Source organism: Nanorana parkeri, unplaced genomic scaffold (genome assembly GCF_000935625.1).
Source record: "Nanorana parkeri isolate BGI_ZX_2015 unplaced genomic scaffold, ASM93562v1 scaffold57, whole genome shotgun sequence".
Lineage (NCBI taxonomy): Eukaryota > Metazoa > Chordata > Amphibia > Anura > Dicroglossidae > Nanorana > Nanorana parkeri.
The window spans coordinates 1,002,631-1,023,775 of record NW_017306325.1 but is presented as its reverse complement, the minus strand read 5'-3'; positions in this window follow the sequence as shown (position 1 = coordinate 1,023,775).

The following is a 21,145-nucleotide window of genomic DNA, read 5'->3' as shown; positions in this document are numbered from 1 at the left end:
TGAGGTGGGGGGGGGGGGCTGGCGCAAACAGGAAAGGTATAGAATTGGCAGGTTGGGCTTTAGTAATTTTGATACTAAAGTATCAGAATATTTTTAATTTGTTTTTTAAGTATGTAAAGTATGGTGAAACAATAGCATTTTCTTTTTATATTTTTTTTCACAAATAATTTGTTATTTGACACATAATAAAACTGTACATACAACATGTGACCTCTGCGGTCCATATATGCTTTACAAGATCAACATGGGTACACCTTACATTAACATTGTAACTGGAGCAATCAATGTCTAGTCTCAGTAGTATATACCAGATGATATACATTAACCAAAAGACGATATTGGTGGGGAAGACTTAGAAAATTGCTAGCTGGATTACAATATATCCAATGTGGCACAGAATAATAACTAGTAGCAGGTTCAGTCATCAGGATGTTGGAAAAAATCCAGAAGGCTTCCAAATAAAGGGGGAATGCACGTATAACAAATAAAGATCGGAGTTGCATGGTAGTTCCATCATAGAAGCAAGGCATAACCAGGTGAAGAAACATGTAGGACAAACAACATGAACACGGAGACTGTCGTAGTGGAGACACGGAAGGGAAATGGTGGGGAGGGGGTGAATGACCTGTGTGTGGAGGTGGAGTAGGTGAAATGGTTAATCCATATTAAGGGAGGGGGGGTATAAGCTGTTATAAGGTTAACAATCTGCGTTGGGTATCAGATGCGTAATAGTGATCTATCAAAGGTTGCCAGATTGCTTCAAATTTAGCCATGGAGGCGTTAAGCTGTGCCGTGCGTTTTTTTCGTGTGATAAGATCCAGTGGATGTGGTTTATTACAGAGGAGATGACGAGGGTTGGAGTCTGCCAATTCTTCGCTATCTCTCTTTTGGTGGAAGTGGTAACGAAAAGGGCTAGTTTGAATTATTTTTATATTTTTTACCTGCAACATGAAGGTTTCTCCTGAAACTGATAGCTTCAAGGCTAGATTCTGAATATACCTTTCCAGGGCTCTTTTATAGTGCCTTTTTATGTCCACAAATCTTTGTGATCTCACGGTTCTAAACAGCAGAATTCATTCTATCCATATTTTTCTCTTGTAGATGGCTTTTGATTTATGGGCATGTTGCCTTTGATTTACAGTATTTAAATGCCTACTTGACTCTTCCCTGTGTTATTAAAAGGTGTTTAGCTGGATTGTAGTTATTCTTTTTCTTTCATTCGCAGTGATAGATTTTGTTCTTTCAAAGTTTTCTGTTCCTCTATATATCTCAGCCAAAAACTTTTCAGATGAAATACTGACTCCTTTCCTACGTCTCCAAGCTATATATGTACTTTCACATTTATTTTATAACAGGATTGCAAAGGTTTAAGAATAAACAAAAGGCTGGGGTCAAGGAAGGAAAATGTAAGGCACGCCAAAGTTCAGAAATAAAATGAAGCATAAGCGTTCTAGGTGATATTCTGAGCAGACTGTTGTATTTCAGTGAAGAAAAACCAGTTCACAATTAAGGATATTGGATTAGAACCTTTTAGTATTTTTCTTGGAATATTAAAAATAACTAGAGCTTATTTTTAGTAGGGTGCAGGTTCTGGGTTATTATTATTTGCCTGTTAACAAGTCCAGGCTGTTTCCATTGAATTATTGTAAGGCTCTCTGTGGTGGCTATCTCTGTCTAATAGGTTAAAAGATGAATCAGAAGTCAGGACCTTAAAGGTGCCCACAGTCTTGAGAACAATGGCAAAATGAACAACTTCAATGTAGTTTGTATATTGAAGGGTAAAGGTTCTTCGACAAATTCTATGTGATGAATATCACCCAAACCAAAAAGGCAATTGACCTGAATGACTTTTTGCTACAAGGAAGTAAACTTTGTGCCAAATAAGATATCTCCAGTTATTATGTTCATATCGGTAAATTGATTTTATACACCAGCACTGGTCATTTATAGGAGCAGGTTTTCAGAGCTATAAAGAAGTGTTACAAGAGGTATTTCTTGTCCTGACCTTAACCTAACCCATTAGCTGACCACAACACTCAACCTGCCATTCACCCAAACCGTACATTTTCTAGTCAGCCTTTAAAGTGAATTTGAACTTTTTCACATCTGAGACAAATTTGAGAAAACCCCACTATATGTTTGTTATGTGTTCCTATTCATGCAGAATACATAAAAATAGGTTTTAGAAAAAAAAATATTTCTTACCTTCTAGTTGTTTCTTTGGAGAAGGTTTATACAGAAGACTGCAAGCTATTATGAACAAGTTGAGAGTGTAATTAGAGGGACAAACTGAGAAAAAGTGCGTTAACATACAACATATCACCCAAGCTTTGTGATCTTTAAAGAAGAAGTATCACCAGAAGCTGAAAATGCTTGTTAAACCACCCAGTGGTCCCACTTCACATAGCACGTGGTCCCATTTAAATCTGTGTAGGGGACTTTTAAAAAACACAGTTATTATCTTTGGCAGTACTGGCTGCAGCTCCACCCCAGGCTGAAGCTCAATTTAGGAATGTTCCTATGGGAACATCCTCTATCATGTTTCATAACAATGGAGAAGGTGTTCTGTAGTCCACAAGGATCACTAGAAGCAATTCTAGAAACACTGATAAGTGGGGAGCAGGGGCAGTGAATATAGAAAGTTATGATCTCACAAGATTTGTAGCAGGATCTACAGGCATTTATTTATCGCACAGCTATAACAAAAAAATGTTAATGAAATATTGAAAAGCAGAAGGGAACAAAAGGGTACAAATAAGAGAGTTTCATTTTTAAGGTTTACATATGCTTAATACATTGGGCTGATCAGATTCACATACATATCTAAAAGATAAACTCTCAGGGCTCATTGAAATATATACAGTATGTGCTAAATTGTGTGTGTTATCTTACGCATTAACATGCATTGCGTTAAGACAGGTCATTCATTTAAATGGGTTGTCAACACGTCACAACACAGCAAAGAACAGACATGCATCATTTTTCCAGTGCAAATCACCCCAATGTATGGTTTGTTGGGGTGATTGTATTAGTACTTTAGGGTACATTCAAAATGAATGGCAGCATATTGCGCCACGGAATATGCTGTGCATACCAATAATGATAGATTCTTTTTAGAGTTTTAAAAGTGAAGTTCTACAACTACTGAATTTCTGTATGGGTTTTATAGTGCCACAATTTTGGAGTTCCGTTGACCTGGCCCTAATGTGGAAATAACAGAAAAGTCTGATCTTAGTTAGTTGACATATGGGTCTAACAGGAGACCTTTAGGCTAAGAGATATCTACAATATACACCCTGGTAGACCAAGCCTTATGGATGAAGGTTTTTATGTAATTTTTTAGGAAATATTCTATTCAATACTAATTCTACTTGTGATGTATCCATGTTTTTACTTGTAAACATGGCAGTACTAAGAGGTTAGGTTTTGAGAGAGTTAGGCTGGCCATGCACTGTGCAAATTTCAGCCGGTTCTGGATGAACTGGCCAAAAATTTGCACAGTGGGTGGCCCTGTTGCCAATATTCCATCCAGCATCCATCAATTAGAAAATCAAAGGAGTCGGTGAGAAAGTTTGTGGCGAAAAGTGAAAGCAGCCGTTCGGCTGCCCTCACTATGAGTATTCTAACAGTAGCACACCCGCCACAGTCACAATACAATAGCCCAGTTGGAGATTTGTCTGTCCACGCTGTATAGCATTGATGGAGGAATCTGTTATATTTTTTTGGTCAGCCCGCAGCTGGAATGAAAAAAATATTACCGTGTATGGCCAGCTTAGATTTGATGGGAGCAAAAATTATTCAGCGCCTCGGTAAATCACAACAAGTGACACAAATTTTTTCTGGCATACTTAGGGCTCCAACGACAGCATTATTCACAATAAAGACTAGAGCTTTATGACAGAGGAGGCAGATTTGTATATCATCCTTTAAAAGCCCACTAAAGCTTTCACTATTGAGAAAAAAGCTGTGCCAATTTTTCTTACCCTCCTCATTTGTAGCATATTGTTTGTTGTAAAATGACAGCTGTACTTTAACTGTCGAGAGCTTGTTGAACTAATCGGATAGTATTTACTCAGGCATAAGTTTGTTCATTTATTGTTTTTTGTGGTCACTAATATCAGTTACCAAATTGTGCCTTGGTTTAACAAATCGTCAGCTTGCTCTATTGTGCTAAATGTTTTTGGCACTACAGATGGAGGAGACAGCAGTCGGGGTTCATGCTTAGAGGTGTCAGATAACAAAATTGGATTCAGGCTGCCATTTATGCCAGTATGCCGTCTTGGCAAAGAGCCCTGCTCAAGTAATACAACTGGTACGTCTGCCATTTGTTAATTCTGCATAATTAAGCAGCAATTATACAAGTCATTGTGGAGTCTCAGGCTTATCATCTGGCTATCCCTTAATGGAGTTCCATGCCAGTTTGGCTATTAATCTGCAATAAAATAAAGTTTTGCAATGATTGAGCCATAAAACTATTAGGAACCCAAGTATGAAGGCAGTTACAGATGCATAATGTTCTGTCATAAGACTAGGAGCTGCTGTTCAGAGTCTGTAAACATTTCTATTACATATTTAATAGGATTACTAATCAGAGGTATGCCATTCATATGTTACATTAAGCTGCATCTAGATGTCATGTTTTTGCTCTAACTTTTTTTTTAATTATCTTTTATTTCTCGCTTTGTAACTTTTTTTTCTTTTCCTTTTTTTCTATGTTCTCTGTTGTTGTTTATATTTTCCTTTTTTATTGTATTTTACCTTTACAGTGTTTTTCTGTACTATTGACTTAACACATTTGTAAACATTTATAAACATGTCATAAACATTTTATTATGTTATTTCAAAGGTATTTTTTAACATTTTAGAGCTGCATGTTTTATTAAAGCCGAGCTATCTGTATATAGTTTTCCCTCCCTAGCCCAAATCCCCCCATCAATATGCTAAAAAAAGTTTCAATATAACCTTTCCTTTTTCATTACATACACTATTTCAGACCCTGTGACACCATCACTGTATGTCTGTGCTTTTTTATCCAATGCAGGCAGATCATTGCTGCTCGGAGAAGCCAGCAGGGTGCTGTACACAGCTTCCTGAAAACATCACAGCACCCTCAGTACTCCTTACAAGAGCTGATGTAAGCATAGGGCAGGCTCTTGGGAGGAGTTATGTAAATAACCAAATGCCCTGAAGGGTGGGTATCCATCTGGAGGAGTGGAATTTCCTAGGCAGGCTTAATTTGCATGCAGACAGCCCTATATTTGCCTATATATATATATTTACTGCTGAGCCTCCATGATTGAAAGAGCTGAAATCCACTGAATGAAAGGGGTGGGCCAGAGACATTAATCTGGGGTAGGAAATGGCTAGATGATGCTGGGCTTTCTCCAGCCAAGAAATGAATCAGGCTCTATCTGACTTGCTGCAGCTTCTAATGCGTGATGTGAGAAGCTCACAGACTGCAGTGAAATCAGAATAAGCAATTTCAGTACAGAAGAGGATCCTGTGGATCCTGTACAACTGTGCAAGACAGAAGGTAAGGCTGGACTTTAAAATGTTACCTGGTAATCCTATCATGGAGGTCCTGGTATATTTACTTATTGTTTTAGGATGAGAATGCTCTTTTCCTGGCTCCCAAATGTGCTCTGGTATCTTGTCACTCAATTCCCTTATAGAAACTGGAAGCAGCTGTACCAACACACGTTAAACAAACATAGTGCATCCTTCATCAGTTAACCCACAACCCATGAGCAATGACCTACAGCCATTGCTGGAGCATGTGTATTTAGACAGAAAGTTCGGTCACTATGTTGCCCAGAGGAAGGGACCCTGTGTGGCCTCGAAACGTCGGCTGTATGACGCATGTGACAAGTCAATAAACAAGTGCCTATGCTTATTGCATGTATGCTCGAGTGCTGGTGACTTCTGTTATGGACTGTTTTAGGCAGGAAGTAGTCACAAATAAGCTGCAGGAGATTTGTAGTGCTGATATGCAACTAAGATTTAAAAAAATAAAAACACTACTTTACTAAAAAAATAGTTACAAATAGGGTTGCACAGATACCAAGTACAGTACTCGGTACAACTACTTGGTACAAGTAAGTTGGCACGCTGCTGTTATGATGATTATACCCAAGCAGAGTATTGTCAGCAGCGGGTGGACAGACATGAACATTGATGGTTATACCCAAATAAGTCAAATGTAGACAAATATCGTGTGGGGATAATAGGATCCAAAGCATCTTCTACATTGCTTTCTTCAGTCCAGATGTCTATTATCTGAATGCTTACCTGTAAAAATGAAAAGTCAGAAAATACTGTTTTCTACTAAAGTGTTTAGTAGAAAAGTTCTAAAACTCCCTTTCTTGTTTGATAATTACCACATGTGAGAATTTTAAAGTAAATCTGTGCTGTAGTAAAACAAAAAATGTTGCTCGGGAATAGCAGACACCTCAGGTACTGTTAAAAAATGGGCACTAGACCAATTCTTGAAAGACAACAAAGTGTTTATTTTATCAAAAATGATCAGAAGGACAAGCCAACATGTTTCTAGGGTTCTAGTGCGCCTCATTCATCAGGGCTTATAGTTGTTGGAAAGAACTTGGGTGGGCACAAGCTAGAATGGTTTAAGAACTTTAAACATTAAAATCTAAGTATTAAGAGCACACTCCAGCAGCTAAATGCAAAAATGTTGATGACGTATGTTTTTAATAATGGGGCAGGGTTCCCATTTTGACTGTAAAAATCCTTACTTCTGCATATATTGGAAAAACAGGTATATCCTGCCCAAATGACCTATTACCAAACCTGAGCATTCCAGTGTGAGAGGCTAAGAGGTAGATGGTGGGCCTATGCAAAACCAATAATCTGAAGGTCAGCATTTTCAATAGGAACTTCTTGGGGCTCTGAAAAGTGCTTAGGTGTACTTTAAAAAGTAAAAACCCTACGCTACTGTTAAAGTGACACTAAACTCAGAATTTAAATCTTAAAAATACATTCACGTAACTTAACTATGAACAAAAATTTAGCTTATTTGTGTATCACTCAGCTTTAGATCCTCAAATCACCTCTGAATTGGTGCTGACACTGTCCTTCCTTCTGGGGGGTGGCTACTTTTGTTCTCCATGGTCCCTGTGTGTGTTGTAAAGTAGCCACCACTCCAAGCTCGCTCCTGTGATAAACTATAACTTAAATACAAATTAGTAAACTAAACGCTAGATTGTAGTCCATCACAGGAGTGAGTTTGGAGCGGTGGCTACTTTACAACACACACACGGACCATGGGGAACAAAAGTAGCCACCCTCCAGAAGGAAGGAGAGTGTCAGCACCAATTCAGAGATGATTTGAGGATCTACAGCCGAGTGATACACAAATAAGTTCAATTTTTGTTCACAGTTAAGGTACTTTGAATGCATTTTTAATATTCAACTACTGAGTTTAGTGTTTAAGCAGGGAAAACCCTACTATACTGTTAAAATATCTACAAAACACTAGAAGATTGGACCTTAGGACATTACCAGATAAAACCTTAGCAAGCACCACTGACTGATCATTCTGGGTTTTCTAGGTTGTGTTCATTGTGATTGGCTGAAAGAGGTATGTTTACTGCATGCCATTAAAAGGCTATAGCCAAATGCAAAAAAAGAAAAGATTATTAGCCAAACTTTACACACATAAATATGCTTTTATTATTGACATTAAACCAGTGATGGAAATGCTAATCATTAACTGTTTTGAAATATTGTTGTTATATGCTTGCACATCTAAGAACAGCTGTAGGGTAAATAAACCAACTTTTCTTGTTTTCCTTAGTTCTATCAGGAACATTTTGTATTCTGTAGTGCAAGTCTAACCTTTATCCTGTGCTGTGTTTTCCTCAGCTTTTTCCCTCTTCGGTTGTGTTCATGTTTTTTTCTCCCTCCTTGTTCCCAGCTGACATTTACTTTTTTTTTTTCTTTTTCCATTTATGTGTCACAGTTCTTTGCTTTCTTTGTTATAAATTGCCTTTCCAAACATGGCTGACGCTCCTATATTGCAGTAGCAGAGGAACACAGAGGCAGACAGGGCTACATATGGGAGGAAATTAAAAGATCTATGACCTGAATAACTCTACAAGGGAAGAGAAGATAACCTGAAAAGACATTTGTGCTTGTATCTAAGCGGCAGGGTTCTCCATATCATGCTGAGCAGATATATAAGGCATTATTAACCTTAGCAATGCAGTAGCAGTCATCTTAGCTACTCTTAAGAGTACACATCAATCTTACTTTACCATACCTGGTCATCTGGGTGTTTACAACTCTTACAATATAAAAAGGAAAAAAAAGGAAAACTCCAAAATTGTGTTATGTAGCAATTTTGTGCAGTTGTGCTTTTGTATATGTTTACTACAGTCATCTTAATCATTTATGTGACACAGTATATAAAAGAAAAACCCATTTACATGACATAATGCCAATGACATCCTTATGCTGTCAGATTCTGAATGGTAAATGGGGAGATTGGTAAGAGTAAGCTTCCATAGCTTATCTGAAGGGGCTGTCCCTCTTTTGGAACCAAATTCCTCTGTCCCTCTTTTCATCTCATTTGTCCCTCTTTTTGCTTCAGTGCATAGATCTCTGTAATAAAAATACATTACCTTTTAGCTAGCCTCTATATTACTGAATTTTCCATTTTTGTAAAGCAAGTGCAAACTGAAGAGTCTTTGTCCACGATGTTCATCTGCAAAAAATAAGAGTATCTAATTAGACCCCTGATGTCATCATAATACAGATCTGTCAACACAAGTGTAATCTGTCACACAAGTGGCTTGTTAGGTCCCTTACAACTAAAATACAACTAAATGAACAAAAACAAAACATATACAAAAATTAAAATGATTGTTTTTAAATATACAAAAATATTTTTTTTTTAAAGCATACTTGTGAATACAATGAAAACACTCAAAGGTAAAAAGGCACTTATTATACTATAGACCAGTGGTTCTCAATCTGTTTAACCTCAGGACCCACATGTGCCATTGGTCATTAAGTCGCAACCCAAGTTGCATGGCAATGGAACCCACAGCATTGCGGTACAGAGTGTTCCGATGCAAGCAATCAAACTATGGGTGGGAGGTGCATTTGGGGTGCCATTCAAATGATTGGCAGCACATCTCCCACAGCAGAATGCGTGGTAGGTGCAATTGCGTGGTACAGTGCATTAATCGCACAGGACTATGCGATTAACGCACTGGACTAGTTTGTAGGGCCCTCAAAAACACTAAAAACACAATCTCACACACTCACAGACATTCCCACACACATACACACTCAAAAAAATTATTATTTTTTTCTTTTTTTTAAGATCCACCCAGTCTCCCTACTTTTACGAGAATTGGAGTGGATCCTCAGCCTGGGGTCCAGTGTGGGGTTCTGTGCTGTGATGGAGTTCCATCAATCTGTGCATTGCTTGTACAGCTCCCTTGTGCGCGCTGTAGAGGTGGCGGGAGTCAGAATTTGACGTCACTCCGGTCCAGACACCTCTACGGGGTGCGCAAGGCAGCTGTAAGCAATGCACAAATGGATGAAGCTCCCTCGCGGCCATGGCCCCAGCCCACCTTAAGCTGTCACTCAGCACCGGGCAGCATATTTTGAATGGCTGCTTGGCCCAAGAACTGACAGTGCTGCCCTAGGGGGAGGCTGAGGAGCCTCTTACCTAGAAAAGTAGAAGGCATGCGGTGACCCACTGAACACGGGGTCGCGACCCACTTTTGGTTCACGACCCCCCAGTTGAGAACAGAGGCTACAGACATTAAGTATTCCAATAGGAACTACATTTTAGCATAACAGTAAAATCATTAAGTAGTGATTCTTTTTGTTTTGTTTTGTGTTTTACTGAAAGTCAGTTATAGTTTTGTTTAGCATTAGGTTAATTATTTACAAAATGATTTCAAATGTAAACATAATCATATGTACTCATTCAGCAAAGAACGTATCTTACATATTTAGTAGACATTTTTGGGATTATATAATACAGAACTATCACAGGAAGTATAAAATGATCAATACTATTATTGAACTTAAGTATATAGATCCTTTGCTTTAGAAAAACAAATACCTTGGGGGAAGGGGAGCTTTTTCAACATTTCATGTCTGTTATGTGTGCTTTAATAGATGTGTAGAATTGGGGGAAAAATGGTTCAGCCATCCAAGCTACAAAATGGGAGCCAAACCTTGACCATAACATCAGAATTATATCATTATGGCTGAAGGATGATGATGGCACAATGCTTGCCATAAACCCATAGCATATACATATAGAGTCATTGCACATTAATTTGTTGCATCAACAAGCTTCCAGTTAGGCTACATATGAGGTTATGTAGCTGAAAATCATATTACACTGATGGTTACCAGTGCAGCAAAGCAGCAAGGTCTCCAAAGCCACTTTAGTAGCAGCATATAGGGATCCTAAAATCTGTGCAAATCAGTGTGAAGGCTGAATGAGAAAGTACAATTGATATCAGTATCATTGGTCAGAAACAGCACCCAATAGAAGATCTGTACGGAAGAATTTGTCTGGCATAGTGGCATCCTCTATGAGAGATGTGTTATGAGGTTCTGGCCATCCTTCATGACCCTCCACTTTTTCTTGTTACCATAGACACACTGGGGTTGATTTACTAAATGCATATAAGCTGTTCACTTTGCAACCAAAATTTGCATTTTGCTGGGGCAGTTTCCCTTTTAGTGTAGTGAATGTGGTGAAGTTCTGCTAACTTACATCGCCCAATAATAAACAAACAAAAATACTGTGTTTTTTTGTTTTTTTTTCCTTGTATCATGATTGGGCATTCTTTGCAAAGTGAAATTTCACCTCATTCACCAAGCTATGGGAAACTTCCCCTGCAAAGTGTTAATTCCTTTGCAAAGTGAACAGCTTATTTGCCTTTATTAAATCATTCTCACTATTATTCTCATTATACGTGTTTACCTTAATGCATTCTCTGGATTAAGGTAAACACGCCCAGTACCTTTTGGACACACTTACCTGTCAGCGCTACATGTCTCCGGAACCGTTTGCCGCAGCAATTTTCAATCCCGAACTTCCTGGTTCTGGGGAAGGAGATTGAGGGCAGAGGAGGTATAGGCTCTTTTTGCCATCAATCAAGCTGTGATGTAGAGAGGAGGGGCATGGCCTACCGCAGGGCTATGTGTGGCTATGGACACACACAGCCACTGCGGGAACACGCATACACTGGTACCTCTATAGCAGCAGCCTAGCTGCTGGAGGTAACTTTGCAGAGGCAGGGAAGACACTGATGTGTCTATAAGAACAGACTGGGACACATTATACAGACTGGCACCCATATACAAAAAAAAGGAGGGTTTATGTCCCTTTAAGTGCTGCTATGGAGCAAAGGAGAAGGCCATTGCAGTGACCAAGGTTTAAAAGCTAGAAAAATCTCTATAAAGTATAAATTAAAACAAGTACCACTAATTGGAATGCTGAAATTATTTTGTGTTTTTTTTTCCACGTTTCAGTGCAAACACCCCAGTGCAATAAACATGGTGGTGTTAATAATTGATTTTTAAAAAATTACGCTGTCAGAGCAGATAGAAAGACATCCAATTAGATTACACAGGCACTCCAAGATTTATGAGTGATACATTTCAGCAGTGCTTTTTAATTGATTAGGTTACTTTGAGTACACGGTGTACCTCTGTAAATTTTTTTGCTTGATATGAATACAGTTTAAAGAGGATCTAATGAAAGAATATTTTGAGATTTGTAGAGCACATAATTAAAGGATAAAAGAATGACAAAATAAAATCACTACTTATTGCAAATGTATGCAAAATTTGTGTTCCACAGTTATGAGGGCTAAACAAGCTTTTTGCACAGATATTTCAAATAGCATACTGGCCAAAAACAGACACAACACATATATGCCAGTCCATATTGCAACTACAATAGAAATCACTATGCACTGATACTCACCACAAGGGTGGTAAGTGCACATTGAAAATCAGAAGCTAAAAAATCCCTGCAACAAATCACTGAAAGAGAATGCTGTCTTGTTTGTGTTTTAAGCAAGCTGCACAGTTCCAAGATATTGAGGGAAGTGCTACTATGTGAGCTATTATGCAGCCTTCCACCGGATCCAATCTTGGATCAGGATTAACCAATACCAGTTACCCATAAATGGGAAAATATCGTATTCTAATATTTGTAGCTATTATTTGTTATTAATGGATTTACAGAGTTATTTACAAAAGGGTGAAGAGTTTGGAGAAGGCAGGAGAAGTGAACAATCTAGGACAACATACTGTAGCTGAATTGGAAAGTGAACTGAATTGGAGAATGTTTCCAAATCAGCTATTGTGTCCTGGATTATTCCCTTCTCCTGCCTTCTCCAAACTCTTCACCCTTTTGTGATTAATCCTGTTAGTGTATTATTTTCCGTTCACATATCTTTCAGGTTTTTTTATTAAACATTTACATGGATGTAAAACTGTTTAGCAGTAGTGACAGGGGTTGGGAGAAATCATAGCACTGCCATTGGTGCTTAATCTAGTTACCTTGTAATCTAATGGTTTTTAGCAACTGTCACCTTTTAAAGAAATCAATAAAAGTTCCCTGGAAGATTGTTAATACTTACCTATCCTGGCATCCATTGCTGGAGTCTTCACTGTGAGTGCTAAGGCTACCTGAAGAATCTTCACACACTTCCAGCTATGTTGACTGGCTGTATGCCCTTGCCCTGTACTGTGGTTCAGTCTACCATACTCTACTTCACTACTGTATCATGTAGGGACCAACGGATGGAACCACAACATGCATTGAAGAATAAGCAACCAGTACAAAGAATCTTCAGATATGAAGATTCTTTAGACAGACATAGCTCTTCAAAAGAGGAAAGGTTCCAGGAATGGGCAGTGGGACAGAAGAGTATAAATAATCTTCTATTGTAGAGAACTTTGTATTTCGTTATTTTAAAAGGCAACAGAGTCACTTTAAGGCTCCGTTAAAAAAAAAACATAGTTTGCCTCAAGCCTAGTCACTGTCAGTTTTGCTGGCCAGCTTAGTCATTGTGTAAATGTGGAGAAATGCATTAATAAAGGCAAGTGAAATAGAGAAAGAAATGTATATACTGAATACTATCATGAAGTGTAAAAACTCATCCCGCTCAACTTTGTGAGATGAGAAAGAGGGACACCTTCCAGCACAATCTATGAGAGTGAATACATGGATTCTTTCAGGGAGTTGTTTCTTCTTTTTTTTTCCTCCCCCCCTCTGCTGGTCACAGACCTGGCTTCCACATCCAGAGTCTGGAGACACAACACCAATTAAAGCAAGACCCTGGGAGTAAAAGGGAAATTAACCTTCCATACTGTAACAGTTATACATATGGGCAACAGTGGAGAATACTTAGTGTTCTGTTTAACTCTTTATTTAAAAACTTTATGCTCAGCAGGAATGACCTTGTCTGTACTGCTCACTGATAATTTGTCTTTATCAAATGGAAAATTAGCTCAGACTCACAAACCAGAACCTTTCCCAGGAGGATATCTGCAATGATGCCTTGACAAAGATAAATGAGCTGCTGAAACTTGGGTTGTACTACATATATATAGAAATGTACAACTTTCCAACTACAAGCACTGCGACTGTTATGATTACATTAACAACATCTTCATTGTTCATGACTGTTCAGAAAATTATAGCAAATATGCAAACCGTATGCCTCATATATATATAAGAATTGTAAGGCAAACTGTCCCAAACAGCAACAATATGTAAAGAGAAGTCCAAGATACCAATGCAGTGCAATGCAACAGCTTTGGACTTGTACATGCCTCTTTCCACAGTCAGAAGAGATCTGAGATGTGTATCTGCCTGAGGAAGGTCATGTACTAGACCAGTGATGGCTAACGTTTTTGAGCCCGAGTGTCCAAACAGCAAAAATCAATTTATTTATCTCAAAGTGCCAATACTGAAAATAATTTTGGTATTCTGTTTTAAACAATTCAAACATTTACATCTTTTATTTTTGTCTTTTTTTATTTGTTTTTATTTATTTTTACTTTTAATTATTATTTCTTATTATGTTTTACTTATTTTAAATTTGTTATTTATTTTATTATTTTTTACTTTTTATGTTTTTTTTAAATCTTTTAATTTATTTTATTATTGTTTACTTTTTTCACTTAACTTCATTGCTATCACACAGGGGATAACACGCCCCTGTGTGATAGCATTTGGAGGTGACAGGTTCTCTTTATTGAACCTTTCACTTCCAATACAGGAGTTTAAGCACAGCACTGTGCTGGCTCTCCTGTGACAACTGAGACAGGAAGGCTGCGAGTGCAGCTCTCCCGTCTCAGTGCTCACAGACGTTCTCTGCTCTGCTCCCCGCTCTCCATCTTGAACCACTGAGTGTGATACCCTAAAAACCGTGGCGAGAAGACAGGCAGCCGGTGGGGAGAGAGGCAGGGGAACGGACAATGGAGGGGCGACGGACCTGCAGGCTGCATACAAGTGATCTGCAAGATCACTTGTACTAAACGAGTGGTGGCTTCCCCCGCTGTACATTTAGCCCTGCTTGCCCGAGCACAGGTCAAGCACAGGTCAGCAGCCTCCAATTAACTTCAATAGTGCAGTGTAGATGGCAGTTCTGAAGCTGCATCTGACCTGCTTTGTATTGCATTTCTTTGATCACAGACCCATTTGCATTGCAGGCAAAGCAGATCAAAATCAGCCTTTTACTAAATTTTATTTTCGAATGCATGTGTTTGAGCAGAACTGTGTTTATATGCAAGGTAGCATTTGTCAATCTGTACTGTGTACACAAAGGAACTTTTAAGGGGACTTTTTGACTTTAGCTCAGTTTCAGTGCTTGTCGAGTAGCATTGTCATTGCACTGATTGGTTGCATTTATTCACTGAAACTGTTCTTTATATGTTTAAAAATGATGAAATTGTGGACAGAAATTCAAAATTATACAGTTTTCACCAGAAACAATGTAGAGGGGAAATTTTTTATTGGGGACTCCTGTAAAAGGTGGAATGTCCTTTCATTTCGATTCACTGGAGAGATTTTCACACATTTTCAATTACGTCTTTCAGGCAGGAAATAAGTAAATTTCCCCAAAGAACATTCCCCTTTGGGGAAAACAAAAGCATATTATTTTCTTGGCGTTCCACATTGATAAAAAAAAAATCTGAAAATTAGTGTATCTACGGCAACCAATCTGCTTTCCGTTTGTTATAGTCATCACAGTTGAAAGATGATTAGGTTAACAGGGGGGATTTCACTTTACACATTACTATTTTATTAACGTTTATGTAAAATTTGACAGCAAACATCTCTTATTTGCTTCCTTTTGGCCTTTTAAATATATCATCAAAAAACACCTCCTGGTAACCCTGCCAGAAATCCAGTAAGCTTCTCACTTCGCATGCACTCTGCAGCATTATTAGCAGTCTCATCAGCTCTACCCAGTATACCTCTGTAAACTACAGAACACATCATCTTCAAGGTGAGTGTTGTTACACTTAGGGAAATGCACAGCAAACCATTCAGGTGTGAATAGGAAGTGTGTTGCTGTGAGGCTCACCAGGTAAAAAATAAAGACAAAAAGCCTGAAAAAAAAAGAAAACTAATGCAGCCACCACATCTAAGAACTAGCAGGCTACAATATATTACATTTTTTCTCTTGGGTTTAGATATACTTTGAATTTGCTAGTTAGACTATGCAGATAACAACATTCACTTTACTGAAGTTGGTTCATTCATAAACTGCCAGAATAAAGATATTGATGCCTAAACCATATGATAACTCGTACAATCCTTTTAATGTATAGAGAGGCATTATCCAATAAACAGTGTCCTATGTATTCTGTGAGCGTGTGATCCTTGTGTCTGCTGAATACACTTGCACTTCTGTCTAGTTATAATAAAACACTTCATTCCACAGATGTTGTGGCCTGCTGCCCTCCCTTTTTGTCTTTTTTTTTCTTCTTCTTTACGTTGTGTAAAGTAAAAAGGATGCCCATTTTCCGCTCCTTCTTGCTTCACAAGACCCTATTTTTCTCCTGTTGTCCCAACAAAGGGTTACTCCCAGGAGACTCCAATTGTCACGAGATGGGGAGATGATGGCTAGTGATCACAGTCAATAGCTTTGATTAACAATAAGGTAGAAAATTAGCAATGCTAGCATTCAGCCATCCTGCCTTCCCCTCTCCATATGCTCAGTACAGCCTGTACTCATTGCCCTACTCCGGGTAGTCTACATGCTGAGAGACAGCAGACAAGGTGCACCAGAGAGGTTACTTACAATTAGGACTCCATAAACACTGAATGGAAGATTATATTGCCGGCATTTTCAGACCTACATGAAAGCCTGTTTTTTTGGGGGGGATCGTGATTAAGATGTTTCCTAGAGAAGTGCCCTGTCTGCTGCTTGTGTGTGTCCTCCTGCTATGCTTGGAGTTAATGGTGTCTGGATATGTGCTGAGCAAAACTGCAACTTCTGTAACTACTATGAACCCATCATCTGAAGCTGTCATGTTATTCTTAACAGACACGGACGACCTAAAAAGGGGGAGCAATGGAGGAACTTCACCGCCCACATCCGACAACGATGACAACTCTGTGATCTACACAGGTAGAGTGAACCACTTCAACTTTATCTGTATTTATTTGTATGAATTATGTAAGATGTGGTTTCGATTCATTGCGTCTGATTTACTAAACAAGTAAAGCTTGTTTGCTTTGAAAAGTCAACCTGACCTAATTATGTGCGAGGGAAATTTAAATCATTTCTAGTACTTGATAGTTTGATAGAAGTAAACACAGCTTTATATTATTTGTTAAGCTCAGTGTGCATTCACTATGCTTCATGAATTGTCTTTGCTCCTTTAAGCTGGCCCCACACTGGTAGATTGTCCTACCAGTGTCCCTAAGGTAAATCTTGTCAGAACATTCGGTAATGCTATCAGAAACTTAGTGAATGGCGTTCGAAATTTCATTTGGTTTTAACATTCGTTTTTGAAATGAATGGAGTTTTTTAAACAGAAACCACATTGACTTTTGTTTAAAAAATTCTCAATCCTGCTCCTTTCCATGCTAGTCAATTTGACCCCAATATCTGTTAAAAAAAATCAAACAAACATCCTAAAAACAAATGCTTCTAAAATAAATTCTACTGGTGTATGGCCAGTAAATCAGCCTCAGTGTATCTCTTGGCAATGGCAGGTTTATCTGAAGGGTCAGTCCACAGACACAACTAATTATTGAATTATGATTGATGGCCGGTGGGTTAAAAATCATCTAATCTTTACTTCTTGGCACTGTACACGAGGTCTCCACACTGGAGTTCCTGGCTCGACCTCATTTCTGTGAAGTCTCACTCATATTAAGTCAATCAAAGATCCAAGAAAGTAAGATTCCCTTGTACAACCTATGGTTGGAAGGGCAGTGATCTGTCTGACAGGGTGCCTGAGAAAAGCCACTGGGTGAGTTGGTGCCCTAGAATCCAACAAAAAAATTGAAATGGTTTTGAGTGGACTGACCCTTTAGTTTGGCAACAAGCAACATACAGTGAAAAAATCAGGAAAGGACAACTCTTTAGTTGTGACTCCTTCCGTGATTTTTGGTTGTTTTGGGTTACTGCTAGTGGTGAGTGTCTTGCCTGGCCAACTTCTAACTTTGGCCTTTCTTGGCCTTTCTTTGTGGAGTGGTGGGGTGTTGAACCCCAACATGTCAGGGGCATCACGCTGACGGGATTAAGAGGTGTAAGTGAGGTAAAGGTTTAGAAAAAGCAAATATTGAAAAGTTTGTACACCAATAGCTGTATTTTGCTCTTTATCATTGCTGCTTGTATTGCCTTGGAATAAACTTGCATATTATGTGGTCTTCAAGTGCTGGACCTGTCAGTAGCATGGTATTTCCAGGCAAAACTAATCATTCTTCAGAGCACAACTGAATTGCTAAAAAATGGTTAGACAAATTAATAGTTTATTACTGTCTTATCTCTCTGCTGTCACTCTGCTTTATGCTGCTTTGTGGATGGCATTGTCAAGAGACTACCGGCAACGACAGTGCGTGCCTGATAAAGTAAATGAGCTATTTGCTTTGCGGAAATTACTTACAGGGCTTCGCAGAAGCATCAGGTAGTTACATGTGACAAAGATTGAACATAAACAGGTACATCTATTTCTGGAAAAGGACAATTGCTGTTTATATCAGTGCAACTTAACTTTGCAGCCTTGGTTTATTATTCTATGACCAGTGTATGTCTTTAGGGTGACCTCAGCAGATACACTTGACAGAGCTAAGTCTGTGAAAAATTACTGTTCATGTTGGAATCTTTCAGCTGATAGGCTACTGTCCTCATGAGATATAGTTCCTTGCTATTATCATAGACTTACAGTCAAACAAAGCCTGAGGATGCTTGTTTATATGGAAGTGTAAGAGGAACAAAATTGATCAGGAGTTAATACTGGATGGCTGGCTAACTTTATAGCTAGGACTTTTGGTGACCCATTTCCTGCCATTCACATAATCTACCTGATAGAGGCAGTTATGTGTGTTGACAAGGACTTTTTTTGGTATTGTGTAAGAAATGTCCTGGAAAATTCAATGCCTAAAATTTGTTTTTAAATGACAGTATAAAAATTCAGTGGAAATATGTTTGTCAAAATTGTTATTGTTTGTAGATAATAGTTTATTGATGAGAAAAATGAGAGCCATCCTTTTTTGCATTTGAACCTGCAAAGCATTGCAACCATGATCAGAGGATTGTGGGTGTATTGCTCAGGCTCCTACAGAGTCTTCCCCCAACTCAGTCTTTACCAAGGAACCATTGGTTATGGGACTGGAGGAAGTAACCCATGGACCACAAGTGCAATGACATCACTGCACTTGTACCTCAGTGAGATCTTAAGTTTCATTAAGATGACACCCCCTGCCACAGTGGAAGCTGGAACTTGTAGTCTTCTAATTTAGATATTGTGAAATGGATCTGTGAATGAATTAAGTGGACCCACTCACAGTCATGCGGGATTCAAAACTAAAAAGGATCCTGCAGAAAGGAGAACCCAAAAATTCTGATAATAGGGAGTGGTTTGTGGATGGGAGGCTTGGGAATGTGTTCATGTATCATGTTATATCCTAAATATGGATGAAACTTGAAACATGGTCCAAAAGGTAAACATAGCATTTAAGGGGTTCACCCATCCACAGCGAACATTTATTTTTAGATGAATACTAAAAGGATCAATTAAAGCGGACCTTTACCCATATCTTTAAAATAACAACAAACACACCTTGGACTATCTACAGACACATACTTCTAGATAATTGCAGGCTTTGTATTCTTTGCATATCTTATTTCTCTTTTCTTCCCCAGTCTTCTGACAGTGGCCATATTTACTAACGTCAGATTACTAGCTCTTCTATTACTTCCTGGATTTATGACGTATGTGACTGGGACATGTGACCATGCACATCCTTTCAGGGGAGGAAAATGCCTTTTCATGAGATCTCCTGAGATTACAGATGATATTTCCCAGCAATGCTCTGCTGATGACAAGGCAATCCCAGTGTGCATTGCTTTGGCAAACTGAAGTCATTTTGCCCTTTCAAAGCAGGAAGTGAATGCTCTGCAATGGTAAGCATTCCAAAATCACAGCATTTTACACCTGACATGTCTATGTTATTATTAATCATCATACATAGAGGGATGCATTGGTAGAATTTGATTTCTGAGTGTAAAGGTCCGCTTTAAGTTATTAACTTATTTATTGAAAGTAAACATATGATGAAATAAATATGGGAGCTGCCATTGATGACCTCCCTCTCAAAAAGCTGGTTGCCTGATTGTTGTGCTGACCCTTTGGCATGAATATGTTGAACCCAGAGCAGAAATCAAAACAAATTGCTGAGGAGCGCAACTACCTGGATGCGAGCTGATAAACTAAATATGGCTAACAATGAATCAATACACTTGGCTGAGACACACAAATATCATATTGGAGTGCTGGCAGCCATATATGGCCAGCCCTGTGAAATAGAACCAATATTAAGTGACTTACAGTTAGGATGTGAGCAGACGTGCCCGAGAGTCTCCTGCTGGGTTCCATCCAGGGTCTTTACAGTCGGGTCCTTTGCGATAGCTGGTGGAAGGTTGATGGCTGTCGGACCGGAGCTGAAGTTTGAGTTATCAGCCAGGCTCACGTACTCGACTGGCCAGGCCGAACCTCGGCGGCTGAAGGGGGAAAAAGAGTCGGCTACGCCTCGAAATTAAACAGAACATTATTCCACTGAGTGTGAGGATGGCTTTGCCAATGAAACTTGTTAATTTGGAAAATAACGTGCTATCCATTACCTGTCAGGAGTATTGATTAATGCAAGGGATTTTATGCAACGCACACTCAATAGAAATAACTAAATTACATATTTTATCATCATTATCATTATAATGATGATGGTTTTTTTTCTCAGTTTCTGAAGAGAGGTTTGCCAGCAGTTAATTCTATGCTGACATATCTACCATTTACAGTTACAGCGGACCTGAACTCAATTAGGGAAAATTTGCGCTATTATTTGCATCTAGAAATGCCTAAGCAGTACCCTGAAAATTTACTGTCACTCACGGCTCCCTGCAGGGATTTCCCCCTTCCCCTGTCCGATCCTCCAGCGCTGAGGACGCTAGTTTGTGTCCTCCCGTGACCTTTAGGAGAACTACGGGGAAAAGCACTGACCCCCACAGTTCTCCAAGTTGACAATACCACTATGACTAATTGGCCTACTTCACAGCAGGTGTGAGACCTAGGAACACACACACAGTTGCATATTCCTAGTTCTCTGCTACAAGGTTAATCAATACTCTGACGACAAGGGGCGTTTATATAATTAATATATAAAGGGCATTTCTAATAATGAATGAATTCATTTGTTTCTTTTATATCTGCCCAGAGTTTAGGGTTCATTAGATTTAGGTTTTCTAAAACTTATTTTGAATTAATTGATTTACAGCCTTATGCCTCATTCGGACAGGTGGAAGGACAGGCTGCACCACCCTCTGAAAAGGGTTCTGCGATGGATTGTATTTTTAGAGAGCAGAAGAGCAGAAGCTATCTGACTCCCCAGTATCGCCTC